Here is a 16,724-nt window from a genome sequence, read left to right as displayed (position 1 = left end):
ACGATTTTCATAATAATCATTTTCAGGAAGAAAAAAGTAATGGGGATTAATGACAGCAGATGAAGAAGCCATAAATACATTTTATATAATGAATATCAGAATAATTAAATAATAATATAAAAAGTATCAATAGCAGTAAGAAAAAAACACAGTTCGTATATTTTTGTTCCCAGTTGTTTCTTTTGCATTTCCCCCATAAAGTGAGGCATAAAATAATAGTGGTAAATTGCCTTATCTCAAAAAGCATAATATAAAATAAAATAAAGTAATATATACTGAGTAATCTCTAATGGTTGCATTACACTTCCCATATTTAATTTATATTTCCACCACAACTTACCCCTTTCAGCCTTTACCATTTATAATTTATCATATTGCTAATGAGTTGAATCTCCTCAGTTACATATGGTTTCCAGAAATGCCTGGTAACTACCCGGTTGTTTTCTGCAGAAGTGGTTTTTGAGAAACAGAGATTCCTAAACATGCTTCTAATAAGAGTCTTGCACCCTCAGAGATGTTTCCTGAGCTGTGGTCCAGGTTAACCCTGAGGAAGAAGATTTAATGATCTGTCCCTTGAGATTTTTCTGCTGATTCCCAGGAATGTAGAAAGTTTACAATAATCCCTTTATTAAATGATTGTGACATATTTTGTTACTATGGATGTATTAAAGAAAGGCAACTTTCCACAATTCATACTTTCTTCTATATGTAACAATTCTCATAAGAAAAAGAGAAGTGTTTCTTTGTACATCTTATCAAGGTGTAAAAAGATAGTTTATTTTTGCAGATACATAAACATGCAGAATCTAGGCATGCTCTCTCCCCTATTTAAACACACTCAATTTCACTCCCTTTAGGAAAGGCATTTCTTGCACTAATCTGTAGAACACTAGAGTCCCACATATACTACAAATAAATCAATTTGTTGTAACACTTCATTTCCTAAAATGGCTTTATCTCCATTACACACATCGTTTTTATTTTTGTATCCAAACAGTGCACTCAGTATTAGTTGTAAGGAAGAGAAAGACAAAAATTTACGTCAACAAAACTATGTATAAAACCTAGCAGGTCATGGGAATGCAGGTGATTAGCCAGCGTTTCTGCACAACGCCGTGGCCGTCAGGAGGCTAGGGCTGAGTTCCACTCTCCTGCATGAGCACACGCATCCTGTGGTTTCAGCCACGGCCCTTACTCAGCCAAGCTTCCCTGTCATGAACTGAAGTCTGTGAGCTTCCTGTAATTATCACCTATGAGTCTATGAGCTGCTCATTGAGAAAGGCATGCATTGTGTCAATTAGATTTATTTGGCTGCCAACAAAAGCAAATGACTGGCTAGCTTACAGAGAAACAGAATTTATCAGCATATTGGGCAGCCCACAGAAACTAGGAGACAGTTGGCCAACCAGCCCCCCAAAAAGGACAGTAATAAGAGTGGCTCCCAGGTTCCATGTAATAGGGAATAAAAAGTAATCTCTTCAGGGAGCCAATTTTTTTTTCTATCTTGGAACATTTAATTCAAAATTCCTTTTGTTAGAAGAAAGAATTCCATGGGCCTACCTGAGCTCATCATTGGCCAGAGGGTATCAAACCCCTTGATTTAAACTTTTCTTAAACTGACTTATAATGATGAACGGTACTTACACTGGAAAACAAGGATCTATTATAAATTAGATTAGATTAATTAGAAATTAGACTATCTTAAAGTGAATTCAGAAGAGAAGAGTTGATTCTAAAAAGCAACAGAAAGAGAAGCATTGTTTAGTTGGTCATTTAGGATACCATAGCATTAGATCTTTTTTTTTTTTTAATGTGGGCACATCTTTATGGGATTTAGGATTAATATTACCTATGCAATTTGTTTCCAAATAGTGGAACATAACTGAGCACAGATAAAGAGAAATGGTGATTCCACAGAAATTAGGTTCAAGTATATACTTGGTTTAGTAGATTTGCCCTTAAGTACTCAAAACACCCAGAGGAAGTATTTAGATATACTAGATCCACGGGCTTTGTCAGACAGTTGAGAAGACTGGTGTGCTGTTTGCTTCGAACAGAGGCAGCCTTTAACTTTGATGGCATGTAACGTTATTTTATCCAACAAGCTTCTCCTTCTCCAAATCACCTCTAAATTCTACCACCGCTGGAGAACTACCAACCTGGGGTAAGTTTGGCCTCTCTCATTCATGTGTCCATTTGTTTGTCTGGAAGCGCTCATATCCCCCTGACAGCTATAACCCTTCATATCAGGAAAGCATCAACACTAAGTGCTGTCTGAATGACCTTCTTCCTCACAGAAGGCAACTTGGACATTTGGATGTGAAAAAGTTAGAAATCAACCAGAGGAGCTTAAGAGGCAAAGAGAACAAAAGCACTGGGAACAGGGAGGCTGCCTGAGGGCCGCGCTCCTGGAAACTAGCTCTCTGGGCTTCTCCACCCGACAGTGACACCTAAAGTCCTGAGTGGCTTATTAAACTCAAAAACCCTCTCTACATGTATCTGACATAAAAGCTATAAAAACCTTGATTTTTATGTAAACTCTTCCCCCAATTATTTATTTCTATTCATTTTTATACTTATTATTTATATTTCTAGTTTGTTCTTGCTTGAAATATAGACCAAGTATTTCATGGAGCTAGTTAGCCAAGACCTGTTACACGTGCTGGACACTTGACAACTTGTGAGCTTTCCTATCCCTTAGTTACATCAGTGCCTCTTTAATTTCACTTTGAATTATTGATTTTATTACAAAAAGTTAAAATTCAATCAAAATATTATCTTTTTAAAATATACCATCCAGTGATTTAATAAAACATGTCAGTAACCATTTCGAAAATTTTTCACTTATGTCTGTCACTAACCTCAACTTTCACAGCTTTGTAGGACATTATAACATACAACTTATCATTATTGACTAGCCTGAATTTCTTATGGCAAAAATTGGGGGGGGGGTCACTGAATTTAATTGAAAGATTGTACCAAGCTTACAATTAAACACACAGAGCACGCTTACAAATGTTTTCTTAATGTTTAAATACCTTCTTTAAGAGTGAACTAAATAGGCAACCACTTACTTGTTTGCATGATATTTTTAAAAGTCTCATTGATTTTTTCCCCCACACTGTATCAACTGATTACTTGGCTTTATTCTTTCAGAGTAATGATGAATATCTTTCATTTTAAGTACATGTAATTCCTAGTTAAAATTAAAATGTTCTGATTTTGAAAAAGATGGGGGAAAAGCCGTCTAAACAATATTCTTCAAGAGTGAAATAAAAATATCAGGGTATGGGTAGTTTTAACTTTTATCCTGACAGTCATAATACACACCGTTCAGATCATTATAGTAAAATGTAAATGACACCAAAGTGAAATTCAGTTTTAAAACCAAAGCTAAGGAAAAAGAAAAGAAGCAATGAAGCAACAGTTTATAAATTTACAAATAATTTTAAGTAACGTTTAACTTGGAATGAGAGTGCATCTATTTACTGATAGAACATTACAAACTGAATTGCCCCAGGGCAGAGCGCCATTACCTCTCCTGGTTCTCTTCCACCTCTCACTGTCTAGATTTTGATTTCATACTTGTCAAATTTTCTCTTTGTCAGCATTACATGTTTTTGACAGTAGAGGGCAATTTAAATTTAGACAAAAACCAAGAAATCTCTGAATCTTCATCCAGACATCTTTTGTTTGACTATAAAGAAATAAAATACAATTTTAGTGTAGACTTAAAAAGACACTTTAAAACTGTGTGATATTAAAGTTTGTTTCTATTGTGTGAAATCAGTCTGTCACTTTATATTATTTTTATAAAAATACTGTAATACAGATTTTAGGCTCTATCACTATGTCTAGAAAACATCTGTGATACAATAACATAACAAATTAGGATCAATGAATGAATGAATAAATATTTAATTTTTTTCTCCAGTCAAAAGAGCCAATAAAGAACAAAACGCCATATACATGTTAAGTACACATTAAAACTACATGAAAATCCTAAAATTACACTAAAAAATGTCTAAATGAAATTGGCGATTCAAAAATTCTATGTACTCAGCTCACCAAAGAAGTATAAATACTCCTTTCTACTCTTTTAAAGCTACTAGGAATGAAAGTTTTCATACAATATCACAAACCATTTTACAAAAATTCAATTTCACATTGAAAAACAGTATTTAAATGATCTGATAGTCAATTCTCGTTTTAAGAAAATTCTTTTCAAAATTTTGTAAAATGCTACATCATAATGAAATACGAAAAAAAATTCTCTAAGACTAGTGTTTTCCAAATACAATCAGTATCTTTATCACATTCATTTATGTAACAAATGTTATTTTACTTGTAATTATTCTACTCCATTTCAAATAACAAAAATGAAATGTAATGCAGTTACTATAGTCCACACTTCCCTTATAGCAGAAGCCAAGGCCAAGAGTACCTGCTGCGGGCGGGAGGAGGGGCGCTGCAGGCGGGAGGAAGGCCGCGCAGGCGGGAGGAGGGGGCGCGCGTGCGCGCGCGCGGACCCACAGCTGCGCAGACGCGTGAACCGCCCAGAGCCTGTCGGACGCCCGCCGAAGCCGGTTGCTCCTGGACCAGCTCCGTGAGGAGGAGCGCGGCCTGGGGTCCGGGCCGCCGCGAGCCGTCGCCTCCGCTGCCTTCGCCGAGCATGTAAGGGGGCGCTGGTGCGGGCGCGCAGGTCGGGGGGGGGGCCGGCGGGTGAGGCCTGGTCTGTACCCTTGGGGAGGCGCACACGGAGGGCTGCGGAGGTGAGGCCCGGGCCGCCGCCCTGGCTCGTGCTGCCCCACCCACCCCAACCCGCCACGTTAGCAGTTGCTGAACCCCGCGCCTTCGTCGCCGCTTCTCCGCCACGTTTGGGAAAGCGGGTGCCGCCCCGGGAGGTGGGAGGGCGCTGGACGGCCCCGGGGTACCTCCGACCGGGCCCTGGGTCATGGCCTGCCCCCGGCAGGCGGGCGCGGTTCGGTGCGTTCACGGGGCCGCCGCGGTGGGATGGGTGCTTCCCCGTGTGCGCCCCTGGGTTCGATCCTTATGCCCGCGCGGCCTGTGCTGGGGTGGCCCGTGCTTCCCTTGCGTTGGCGGGGTGCACGTCTCGCGGCCAGCCTGCCCCTGCGAGGCGGAGTGGTGCTGTCAGGGTGCGGGGGCGGCGGCAGCGACGGCAGCGGGGAGAGGGGTCTGCCCCTGGGAGCCTGTCGATTTGCTCCCATCTCGGCCGCGTCCTGTCCTGGGGGCGGCCTCTGCCGCCCGCCGTCCCCCGGCCACAGGTTTCAGGTCTGTCTGCTGCTGGGAGGCAGGCATGGTGCAGTCAGTGGGCCGGGGCGGTGACCGTGACAGCGTGGAACGGGATCAAATCCGCGCGCTCTCAAGGGGTCAGCCCCAATCCCACCATCGCCACTGCAAACCCCACTGGCCACTGCCTGCCCGCCTCCCAGGAGGAGGCGGACAGGGGGCAGTGCGGTCCATGAAGCTGGAGCAGAAGAGGCCTCCCCGAGGCCAGGCCGTGGGGGTGATGGGAGCAACTTGATTGTCTCTAGCCGGGCGGCCCCTAGCCCCCACCGCTGCCTCTGCCTGCTGTCCATCCCCAGAATCCCCTCGCAGTCCGGTGTGCAGAGGGCCTCCGCCTTTGGGGTCCGCTCCACCGTCCGGGCCATCAAACCACCCAAGGCCCACTGGTGAGCAGTGTGCAGCCCAGGACCACCCTGAGCTGCTGGCTCAGGTAAGGCCCTGGGTAGGCAGGGCGCCCTGCTGCGAATTGGAACTGCCTCTACCCACCCGCACCCCCCGCCGTGCTGCTCGCGGGAGCCTCAGGCCGAGGACACAAGGCTGTGTGCCCGCACACTGCGCGAGATCCCCATCTGGCGGCTGTCGCCATGGTGACCCAGGCCCAGGCCATCCTGCCCCTGGCAGGGTGAGGGGGCTCATCCCCGGGTAGGGGGTGCAGTGGGAGTTAGGGGGGAATCCGGCGCTGACGGGGGCGGGCAGGCTGAGGGGTGAGAGGCCGCTGGGAGTGGAAGTGACCCAGCTGGGGGGTGAGGTGGCCGTCCCCGGGGGAGGGGCGCGTAGAGTTGCGGGGACCCGCCTGAGGGGTAGGGGGTAATCCCGGGAGGAGGGGATCATCCCTGGATGGTGGAGGGACCTGGGCTGAAGCATGAGGGTTCAGCTTGGTTTGCAGGGATTGTGGCGTAGGAGTTGTAATGGGGCAGAGTGTGGGGGGGGTGGGGACCTCAGTGTGAGGAGAAGGAGCCCCGTCTCGGCGATCCGGTGAAGAATCATGTCTGGCCGAGGTGGTGTGCCCGGGGGCCGTGACGGGGGTGAGGGGGTTGTGTGGCGGCCAGCGGAGGACCTGGGAGTGCGGTGTGCGGCCTGGCCCGGGGCCTGTGTTGCTTGGGATTGTGGGCCGGGACCCTGTGGGTTGTCTGGGTGTGGGCATTGGGGTTGGGAGCCCAGCTGGCCCGTCCTGGGCCGCGGGTGGGCCAGCCCCACCACCCCTCGGCCCGGCCTGGCATGGCCGGGCTAGGCCCCGCTCGGCCCCGCTCGGCCCCGCTCGGCCCCGCTCGGCCCCGCTCGGCCCCGCTCGGCCCCACTCGGCCCCACTCGCAGTGTCCCATAGTGCGTGAGCCCCGGCCCGGGCATCACTGCTACCGGCGGGAGGGGTAGGGGCGGGCCGTGGGGGAGGAAGGCCGCGCGGGCGGGAGGAGGGGGCGCGCGTGCGCGCGCGCGGACCCACAGCTGCGCAGACGCGTGAACCGCCCAGAGCCTGTCGGACGCCCGCCGAAGCCGGTTGCTCCTGGACCAGCTCCGTGAGGAGGAGCGCGGCCTGGGGTCCGGGCCGCCGCGAGCCGTCGCCTCCGCTGCCTTCGCCGAGCATGTAAGGGGGCGCTGGTGCGGGCGCGCAGGTCGGGGGGGGGGCCGGCGGGTGAGGCCTGGTCTGTACCCTTGGGGAGGCGCACACGGAGGGCTGCGGAGGTGAGGCCCGGGCCGCCGCCCTGGCTCGTGCTGCCCCACCCACCCCAACCCGCCACGTTAGCAGTTGCTGAACCCCGCGCCTTCGTCGCCGCTTCTCCGCCACGTTTGGGAAAGCGGGTGCCGCCCCGGGAGGTGGGAGGGCGCTGGACGGCCCCGGGGTACCTCCGACCGGGCCCTGGGTCATGGCCTGCCCCCGGCAGGCGGGCGCGGTTCGGTGCGTTCACGGGGCCGCCGCGGTGGGATGGGTGCTTCCCCGTGTGCGCCCCTGGGTTCGATCCTTATGCCCGCGCGGCCTGTGCTGGGGTGGCCCGTGCTTCCCTTGCGTTGGCGGGGTGCACGTCTCGCGGCCAGCCTGCCCCTGCGAGGCGGAGTGGTGCTGTCAGGGTGCGGGGGCGGCGGCAGCGACGGCAGCGGGGAGAGGGGTCTGCCCCTGGGAGCCTGTCGATTTGCTCCCATCTCGGCCGCGTCCTGTCCTGGGGGCGGCCTCTGCCGCCCGCCGTCCCCCGGCCACAGGTTTCAGGTCTGTCTGCTGCTGGGAGGCAGGCATGGTGCAGTCAGTGGGCCGGGGCGGTGACCGTGACAGCGTGGAACGGGATCAAATCCGCGCGCTCTCAAGGGGTCAGCCCCAATCCCACCATCGCCACTGCAAACCCCACTGGCCACTGCCTGCCCGCCTCCCAGGAGGAGGCGGACAGGGGGCAGTGCGGTCCATGAAGCTGGAGCAGAAGAGGCCTCCCCGAGGCCAGGCCGTGGGGGTGATGGGAGCAACTTGATTGTCTCTAGCCGGGCGGCCCCTAGCCCCCACCGCTGCCTCTGCCTGCTGTCCATCCCCAGAATCCCCTCGCAGTCCGGTGTGCAGAGGGCCTCCGCCTTTGGGGTCCGCTCCACCGTCCGGGCCATCAAACCACCCAAGGCCCACTGGTGAGCAGTGTGCAGCCCAGGACCACCCTGAGCTGCTGGCTCAGGTAAGGCCCTGGGTAGGCAGGGCGCCCTGCTGCGAATTGGAACTGCCTCTACCCACCCGCACCCCCCGCCGTGCTGCTCGCGGGAGCCTCAGGCCGAGGACACAAGGCTGTGTGCCCGCACACTGCGCGAGATCCCCATCTGGCGGCTGTCGCCATGGTGACCCAGGCCCAGGCCATCCTGCCCCTGGCAGGGTGAGGGGGCTCATCCCCGGGTAGGGGGTGCAGTGGGAGTTAGGGGGGAATCCGGCGCTGACGGGGGCGGGCAGGCTGAGGGGTGAGAGGCCGCTGGGAGTGGAAGTGACCCAGCTGGGGGGTGAGGTGGCCGTCCCCGGGGGAGGGGCGCGTAGAGTTGCGGGGACCCGCCTGAGGGGTAGGGGGTAATCCCGGGAGGAGGGGATCATCCCTGGATGGTGGAGGGACCTGGGCTGAAGCATGAGGGTTCAGCTTGGTTTGCAGGGATTGTGGCGTAGGAGTTGTAATGGGGCAGAGTGTGGGGGGGGTGGGGACCTCAGTGTGAGGAGAAGGAGCCCCGTCTCGGCGATCCGGTGAAGAATCATGTCTGGCCGAGGTGGTGTGCCCGGGGGCCGTGACGGGGGTGAGGGGGTTGTGTGGCGGCCAGCGGAGGACCTGGGAGTGCGGTGTGCGGCCTGGCCCGGGGCCTGTGTTGCTTGGGATTGTGGGCCGGGACCCTGTGGGTTGTCTGGGTGTGGGCATTGGGGTTGGGAGCCCAGCTGGCCCGTCCTGGGCCGCGGGTGGGCCAGCCCCACCACCCCTCGGCCCGGCCTGGCATGGCCGGGCTAGGCCCCGCTCGGCCCCGCTCGGCCCCGCTCGGCCCCACTCGCAGTGTCCCATAGTGCGTGAGCCACGGCCCGGGCATCACTGCTACCGGCGGGAGGGGTAGGGGCGGGCCGTGGGGGAGGAAGGCCGCGCGGGCGGGAGGAGGGGGCGCGCGTGCGCGCGCGCGGACCCACAGCTGCGCAGACGCGTGAACCGCCCAGAGCCTGTCGGACGCCCGCCGAAGCCGGTTGCTCCTGGACCAGCTCCGTGAGGAGGAGCGCGGCCTGGGGTCCGGGCCGCCGCGAGCCGTCGCCTCCGCTGCCTTCGCCGAGCATGTAAGGGGGCGCTGGTGCGGGCGCGCAGGTCGGGGGGGGGGGGGCCGGCGGGTGAGGCCTGGTCTGTACCCTTGGGGAGGCGCACACGGAGGGCTGCGGAGGTGAGGCCCGGGCCGCCGCCCTGGCTCGTGCTGCCCCACCCACCCCAACCCGCCACGTTAGCAGTTGCTGAACCCCGCGCCTTCGTCGCCGCTTCTCCGCCACGTTTGGGAAAGCGGGTGCCGCCCCGGGAGGTGGGAGGGCGCTGGACGGCCCCGGGGTACCTCCGACCGGGCCCTGGGTCATGGCCTGCCCCCGGCAGGCGGGCGCGGTTCGTTGCGTTCACGGGGCCGCCGCGGTGGGATGGGTGCTTCCCCGTGTGCGCCCCTGGGTTCGATCCTTATGCCCGCGCGGCCTGTGCTGGGGTGGCCCGTGCTTCCCTTGCGTTGGCGGGGTGCACGTCTCGCGGCCAGCCTGCCCCTGCGAGGCGGAGTGGTGCTGTCAGGGTGCGGGGGCGGCGGCAGCGACGGCAGCGGGGAGAGGGGTCTGCCCCTGGGAGCCTGTCGATTTGCTCCCATCTCGGCCGCGTCCTGTCCTGGGGGCGGCCTCTGCCGCCCGCCGTCCCCCGGCCACAGGTTTCAGGTCTGTCTGCTGCTGGGAGGCAGGCATGGTGCAGTCAGTGGGCCGGGGCGGTGACCGTGACAGCGTGGAACGGGATCAAATCCGCGCGCTCTCAAGGGGTCAGCCCCAATCCCACCATCGCCACTGCAAACCCCACTGGCCACTGCCTGCCCGCCTCCCAGGAGGAGGCGGACAGGGGGCAGTGCGGTCCATGAAGCTGGAGCAGAAGAGGCCTCCCCGAGGCCAGGCCGTGGGGGTGATGGGAGCAACTTGATTGTCTCTAGCCGGGCGGCCCCTAGCCCCCACCGCTGCCTCTGCCTGCTGTCCATCCCCAGAATCCCCTCGCAGTCCGGTGTGCAGAGGGCCTCCGCCTTTGGGGTCCGCTCCACCGTCCGGGCCATCAAACCACCCAAGGCCCACTGGTGAGCAGTGTGCAGCCCAGGACCACCCTGAGCTGCTGGCTCAGGTAAGGCCCTGGGTAGGCAGGGCGCCCTGCTGCGAATTGGAACTGCCTCTACCCACCCGCACCCCCCGCCGTGCTGCTCGCGGGAGCCTCAGGCCGAGGACACAAGGCTGTGTGCCCGCACACTGCGCGAGATCCCCATCTGGCGGCTGTCGCCATGGTGACCCAGGCCCAGGCCATCCTGCCCCTGGCAGGGTGAGGGGGCTCATCCCCGGGTAGGGGGTGCAGTGGGAGTTAGGGGGGAATCCGGCGCTGACGGGGGCGGGCAGGCTGAGGGGTGAGAGGCCGCTGGGAGTGGAAGTGACCCAGCTGGGGGGTGAGGTGGCCGTCCCCGGGGGAGGGGCGCGTAGAGTTGCGGGGACCCGCCTGAGGGGTAGGGGGTAATCCCGGGAGGAGGGGATCATCCCTGGATGGTGGAGGGACCTGGGCTGAAGCATGAGGGTTCAGCTTGGTTTGCAGGGATTGTGGCGTAGGAGTTGTAATGGGGCAGAGTGTGGGGGGGGTGGGGACCTCAGTGTGAGGAGAAGGAGCCCCGTCTCGGCGATCCGGTGAAGAATCATGTCTGGCCGAGGTGGTGTGCCCGGGGGCCGTGACGGGGGTGAGGGGGTTGTGTGGCGGCCAGCGGAGGACCTGGGAGTGCGGTGTGCGGCCTGGCCCGGGGCCTGTGTTGCTTGGGATTGTGGGCCGGGACCCTGTGGGTTGTCTGGGTGTGGGCATTGGGGTTGGGAGCCCAGCTGGCCCGTCCTGGGCCGCGGGTGGGCCAGCCCCACCACCCCTCGGCCCGGCCTGGCATGGCCGGGCTAGGCCCCGCTCGGCCCCGCTCGGCCCCGCTCGGCCCCGCTCGGCCCCGCTCGGCCCCACTCGGCCCCACTCGCAGTGTCCCATAGTGCGTGAGCCCCGGCCCGGGCATCACTGCTACCGGCGGGAGGGGTAGGGGCGGGCCGTGGGGGAGGAAGGCCGCGCGGGCGGGAGGAGGGGGCGCGCGTGCGCTCGCGCGGACCCACAGCTGCGCAGACGCGTGAACCGCCCAGAGCCTGTCGGACGCCCGCCGAAGCCGGTTGCTCCTGGACCAGCTCCGTGAGGAGGAGCGCGGCCTGGGGTCCGGGCCGCCGCGAGCCGTCGCCTCCGCTGCCTTCGCCGAGCATGTAAGGGGGCGCTGGTGCGGGCGCGCAGGTCGGGGGGGGGGGGCCGGCGGGTGAGGCCTGGTCTGTACCCTTGGGGAGGCGCACACGGAGGGCTGCGGAGGTGAGGCCCGGGCCGCCGCCCTGGCTCGTGCTGCCCCACCCACCCCAACCCGCCACGTTAGCAGTTGCTGAACCCCGCGCCTTCGTCGCCGCTTCTCCGCCACGTTTGGGAAAGCGGGTGCCGCCCCGGGAGGTGGGAGGGCGCTGGACGGCCCCGGGGTACCTCCGACCGGGCCCTGGGTCATGGCCTGCCCCCGGCAGGCGGGCGCGGTTCGTTGCGTTCACGGGGCCGCCGCGGTGGGATGGGTGCTTCCCCGTGTGCGCCCCTGGGTTCGATCCTTATGCCCGCGCGGCCTGTGCTGGGGTGGCCCGTGCTTCCCTTGCGTTGGCGGGGTGCACGTCTCGCGGCCAGCCTGCCCCTGCGAGGCGGAGTGGTGCTGTCAGGGTGCGGGGGCGGCGGCAGCGACGGCAGCGGGGAGAGGGGTCTGCCCCTGGGAGCCTGTCGATTTGCTCCCATCTCGGCCGCGTCCTGTCCTGGGGGCGGCCTCTGCCGCCCGCCGTCCCCCGGCCACAGGTTTCAGGTCTGTCTGCTGCTGGGAGGCAGGCATGGTGCAGTCAGTGGGCCGGGGCGGTGACCGTGACAGCGTGGAACGGGATCAAATCCGCGCGCTCTCAAGGGGTCAGCCCCAATCCCACCATCGCCACTGCAAACCCCACTGGCCACTGCCTGCCCGCCTCCCAGGAGGAGGCGGACAGGGGGCAGTGCGGTCCATGAAGCTGGAGCAGAAGAGGCCTCCCCGAGGCCAGGCCGTGGGGGTGATGGGAGCAACTTGATTGTCTCTAGCCGGGCGGCCCCTAGCCCCCACCGCTGCCTCTGCCTGCTGTCCATCCCCAGAATCCCCTCGCAGTCCGGTGTGCAGAGGGCCTCCGCCTTTGGGGTCCGCTCCACCGTCCGGGCCATCAAACCACCCAAGGCCCACTGGTGAGCAGTGTGCAGCCCAGGACCACCCTGAGCTGCTGGCTCAGGTAAGGCCCTGGGTAGGCAGGGCGCCCTGCTGCGAATTGGAACTGCCTCTACCCACCCGCACCCCCCGCCGTGCTGCTCGCGGGAGCCTCAGGCCGAGGACACAAGGCTGTGTGCCCGCACACTGCGCGAGATCCCCATCTGGCGGCTGTCGCCATGGTGACCCAGGCCCAGGCCATCCTGCCCCTGGCAGGGTGAGGGGGCTCATCCCCGGGTAGGGGGTGCAGTGGGAGTTAGGGGGGAATCCGGCGCTGACGGGGGCGGGCAGGCTGAGGGGTGAGAGGCCGCTGGGAGTGGAAGTGACCCAGCTGGGGGGTGAGGTGGCCGTCCCCGGGGGAGGGGCGCGTAGAGTTGCGGGGACCCGCCTGAGGGGTAGGGGGTAATCCCGGGAGGAGGGGATCATCCCTGGATGGTGGAGGGACCTGGGCTGAAGCATGAGGGTTCAGCTTGGTTTGCAGGGATTGTGGCGTAGGAGTTGTAATGGGGCAGAGTGTGGGGGGGGTGGGGACCTCAGTGTGAGGAGAAGGAGCCCCGTCTCGGCGATCCGGTGAAGAATCATGTCTGGCCGAGGTGGTGTGCCCGGGGGCCGTGACGGGGGTGAGGGGGTTGTGTGGCGGCCAGCGGAGGACCTGGGAGTGCGGTGTGCGGCCTGGCCCGGGGCCTGTGTTGCTTGGGATTGTGGGCCGGGACCCTGTGGGTTGTCTGGGTGTGGGCATTGGGGTTGGGAGCCCAGCTGGCCCGTCCTGGGCCGCGGGTGGGCCAGCCCCACCACCCCTCGGCCCGGCCTGGCATGGCCGGGCTAGGCCCCGCTCGGCCCCGCTCGGCCCCGCTCGGCCCCGCTCGGCCCCGCTCGGCCCCACTCGGCCCCACTCGCAGTGTCCCATAGTGCGTGAGCCCCGGCCCGGGCATCACTGCTACCGGCGGGAGGGGTAGGGGCGGGCCGTGGGGGAGGAAGGCCGCGCGGGCGGGAGGAGGGGGCGCGCGTGCGCGCGCGCGGACCCACAGCTGCGCAGACGCGTGAACCGCCCAGAGCCTGTCGGACGCCCGCCGAAGCCGGTTGCTCCTGGACCAGCTCCGTGAGGAGGAGCGCGGCCTGGGGTCCGGGCCGCCGCGAGCCGTCGCCTCCGCTGCCTTCGCCGAGCATGTAAGGGGGCGCTGGTGCGGGCGCGCAGGTCGGGGGGGGGGGCCGGCGGGTGAGGCCTGGTCTGTACCCTTGGGGAGGCGCACACGGAGGGCTGCGGAGGTGAGGCCCGGGCCGCCGCCCTGGCTCGTGCTGCCCCACCCACCCCAACCCGCCACGTTAGCAGTTGCTGAACCCCGCGCCTTCGTCGCCGCTTCTCCGCCACGTTTGGGAAAGCGGGTGCCGCCCCGGGAGGTGGGAGGGCGCTGGACGGCCCCGGGGTACCTCCGACCGGGCCCTGGGTCATGGCCTGCCCCCGGCAGGCGGGCGCGGTTCGGTGCGTTCACGGGGCCGCCGCGGTGGGATGGGTGCTTCCCCGTGTGCGCCCCTGGGTTCGATCCTTATGCCCGCGCGGCCTGTGCTGGGGTGGCCCGTGCTTCCCTTGCGTTGGCGGGGTGCACGTCTCGCGGCCAGCCTGCCCCTGCGAGGCGGAGTGGTGCTGTCAGGGTGCGGGGGCGGCGGCAGCGACGGCAGCGGGGAGAGGGGTCTGCCCCTGGGAGCCTGTCGATTTGCTCCCATCTCGGCCGCGTCCTGTCCTGGGGGCGGCCTCTGCCGCCCGCCGTCCCCCGGCCACAGGTTTCAGGTCTGTCTGCTGCTGGGAGGCAGGCATGGTGCAGTCAGTGGGCCGGGGCGGTGACCGTGACAGCGTGGAACGGGATCAAATCCGCGCGCTCTCAAGGGGTCAGCCCCAATCCCACCATCGCCACTGCAAACCCCACTGGCCACTGCCTGCCCGCCTCCCAGGAGGAGGCGGACAGGGGGCAGTGCGGTCCATGAAGCTGGAGCAGAAGAGGCCTCCCCGAGGCCAGGCCGTGGGGGTGATGGGAGCAACTTGATTGTCTCTAGCCGGGCGGCCCCTAGCCCCCACCGCTGCCTCTGCCTGCTGTCCATCCCCAGAATCCCCTCGCAGTCCGGTGTGCAGAGGGCCTCCGCCTTTGGGGTCCGCTCCACCGTCCGGGCCATCAAACCACCCAAGGCCCACTGGTGAGCAGTGTGCAGCCCAGGACCACCCTGAGCTGCTGGCTCAGGTAAGGCCCTGGGTAGGCAGGGCGCCCTGCTGCGAATTGGAACTGCCTCTACCCACCCGCACCCCCCGCCGTGCTGCTCGCGGGAGCCTCAGGCCGAGGACACAAGGCTGTGTGCCCGCACACTGCGCGAGATCCCCATCTGGCGGCTGTCGCCATGGTGACCCAGGCCCAGGCCATCCTGCCCCTGGCAGGGTGAGGGGGCTCATCCCCGGGTAGGGGGTGCAGTGGGAGTTAGGGGGGAATCCGGCGCTGACGGGGGCGGGCAGGCTGAGGGGTGAGAGGCCGCTGGGAGTGGAAGTGACCCAGCTGGGGGGTGAGGTGGCCGTCCCCGGGGGAGGGGCGCGTAGAGTTGCGGGGACCCGCCTGAGGGGTAGGGGGTAATCCCGGGAGGAGGGGATCATCCCTGGATGGTGGAGGGACCTGGGCTGAAGCATGAGGGTTCAGCTTGGTTTGCAGGGATTGTGGCGTAGGAGTTGTAATGGGGCAGAGTGTGGGGGGGGTGGGGACCTCAGTGTGAGGAGAAGGAGCCCCGTCTCGGCGATCCGGTGAAGAATCATGTCTGGCCGAGGTGGTGTGCCCGGGGGCCGTGACGGGGGTGAGGGGGTTGTGTGGCGGCCAGCGGAGGACCTGGGAGTGCGGTGTGCGGCCTGGCCCGGGGCCTGTGTTGCTTGGGATTGTGGGCCGGGACCCTGTGGGTTGTCTGGGTGTGGGCATTGGGGTTGGGAGCCCAGCTGGCCCGTCCTGGGCCGCGGGTGGGCCAGCCCCACCACCCCTCGGCCCGGCCTGGCATGGCCGGGCTAGGCCCCGCTCGGCCCCGCTCGGCCCCGCTCGGCCCCACTCGCAGTGTCCCATAGTGCGTGAGCCCCGGCCCGGGCATCACTGCTACCGGCGGGAGGGGTAGGGGCGGGCCGTGGGGGAGGAAGGCCGCGCGGGCGGGAGGAGGGGGCGCGCGTGCGCGCGCGCGGACCCACAGCTGCGCAGACGCGTGAACCGCCCAGAGCCTGTCGGACGCCCGCCGAAGCCGGTTGCTCCTGGACCAGCTCCGTGAGGAGGAGCGCGGCCTGGGGTCCGGGCCGCCGCGAGCCGTCGCCTCCGCTGCCTTCGCCGAGCATGTAAGGGGGCGCTGGTGCGGGCGCGCAGGTCGGGGGGGGGGGGCCGGCGGGTGAGGCCTGGTCTGTACCCTTGGGGAGGCGCACACGGAGGGCTGCGGAGGTGAGGCCCGGGCCGCCGCCCTGGCTCGTGCTGCCCCACCCACCCCAACCCGCCACGTTAGCAGTTGCTGAACCCCGCGCCTTCGTCGCCGCTTCTCCGCCACGTTTGGGAAAGCGGGTGCCGCCCCGGGAGGTGGGAGGGCGCTGGACGGCCCCGGGGTACCTCCGACCGGGCCCTGGGTCATGGCCTGCCCCCGGCAGGCGGGCGCGGTTCGGTGCGTTCACGGGGCCGCCGCGGTGGGATGGGTGCTTCCCCGTGTGCGCCCCTGGGTTCGATCCTTATGCCCGCGCGGCCTGTGCTGGGGTGGCCCGTGCTTCCCTTGCGTTGGCGGGGTGCACGTCTCGCGGCCAGCCTGCCCCTGCGAGGCGGAGTGGTGCTGTCAGGGTGCGGGGGCGGCGGCAGCGACGGCAGCGGGGAGAGGGGTCTGCCCCTGGGAGCCTGTCGATTTGCTCCCATCTCGGCCGCGTCCTGTCCTGGGGGCGGCCTCTGCCGCCCGCCGTCCCCCGGCCACAGGTTTCAGGTCTGTCTGCTGCTGGGAGGCAGGCATGGTGCAGTCAGTGGGCCGGGGCGGTGACCGTGACAGCGTGGAACGGGATCAAATCCGCGCGCTCTCAAGGGGTCAGCCCCAATCCCACCATCGCCACTGCAAACCCCACTGGCCACTGCCTGCCCGCCTCCCAGGAGGAGGCGGACAGGGGGCAGTGCGGTCCATGAAGCTGGAGCAGAAGAGGCCTCCCCGAGGCCAGGCCGTGGGGGTGATGGGAGCAACTTGATTGTCTCTAGCCGGGCGGCCCCTAGCCCCCACCGCTGCCTCTGCCTGCTGTCCATCCCCAGAATCCCCTCGCAGTCCGGTGTGCAGAGGGCCTCCGCCTTTGGGGTCCGCTCCACCGTCCGGGCCATCAAACCACCCAAGGCCCACTGGTGAGCAGTGTGCAGCCCAGGACCACCCTGAGCTGCTGGCTCAGGTAA

The sequence above is a fragment of the Camelus bactrianus genome, chromosome 31 (genome assembly GCF_048773025.1).
Source record: "Camelus bactrianus isolate YW-2024 breed Bactrian camel chromosome 31, ASM4877302v1, whole genome shotgun sequence".
Lineage (NCBI taxonomy): Eukaryota > Metazoa > Chordata > Mammalia > Artiodactyla > Camelidae > Camelus > Camelus bactrianus.
Note: the sequence above shows the minus strand (reverse complement) of the source record.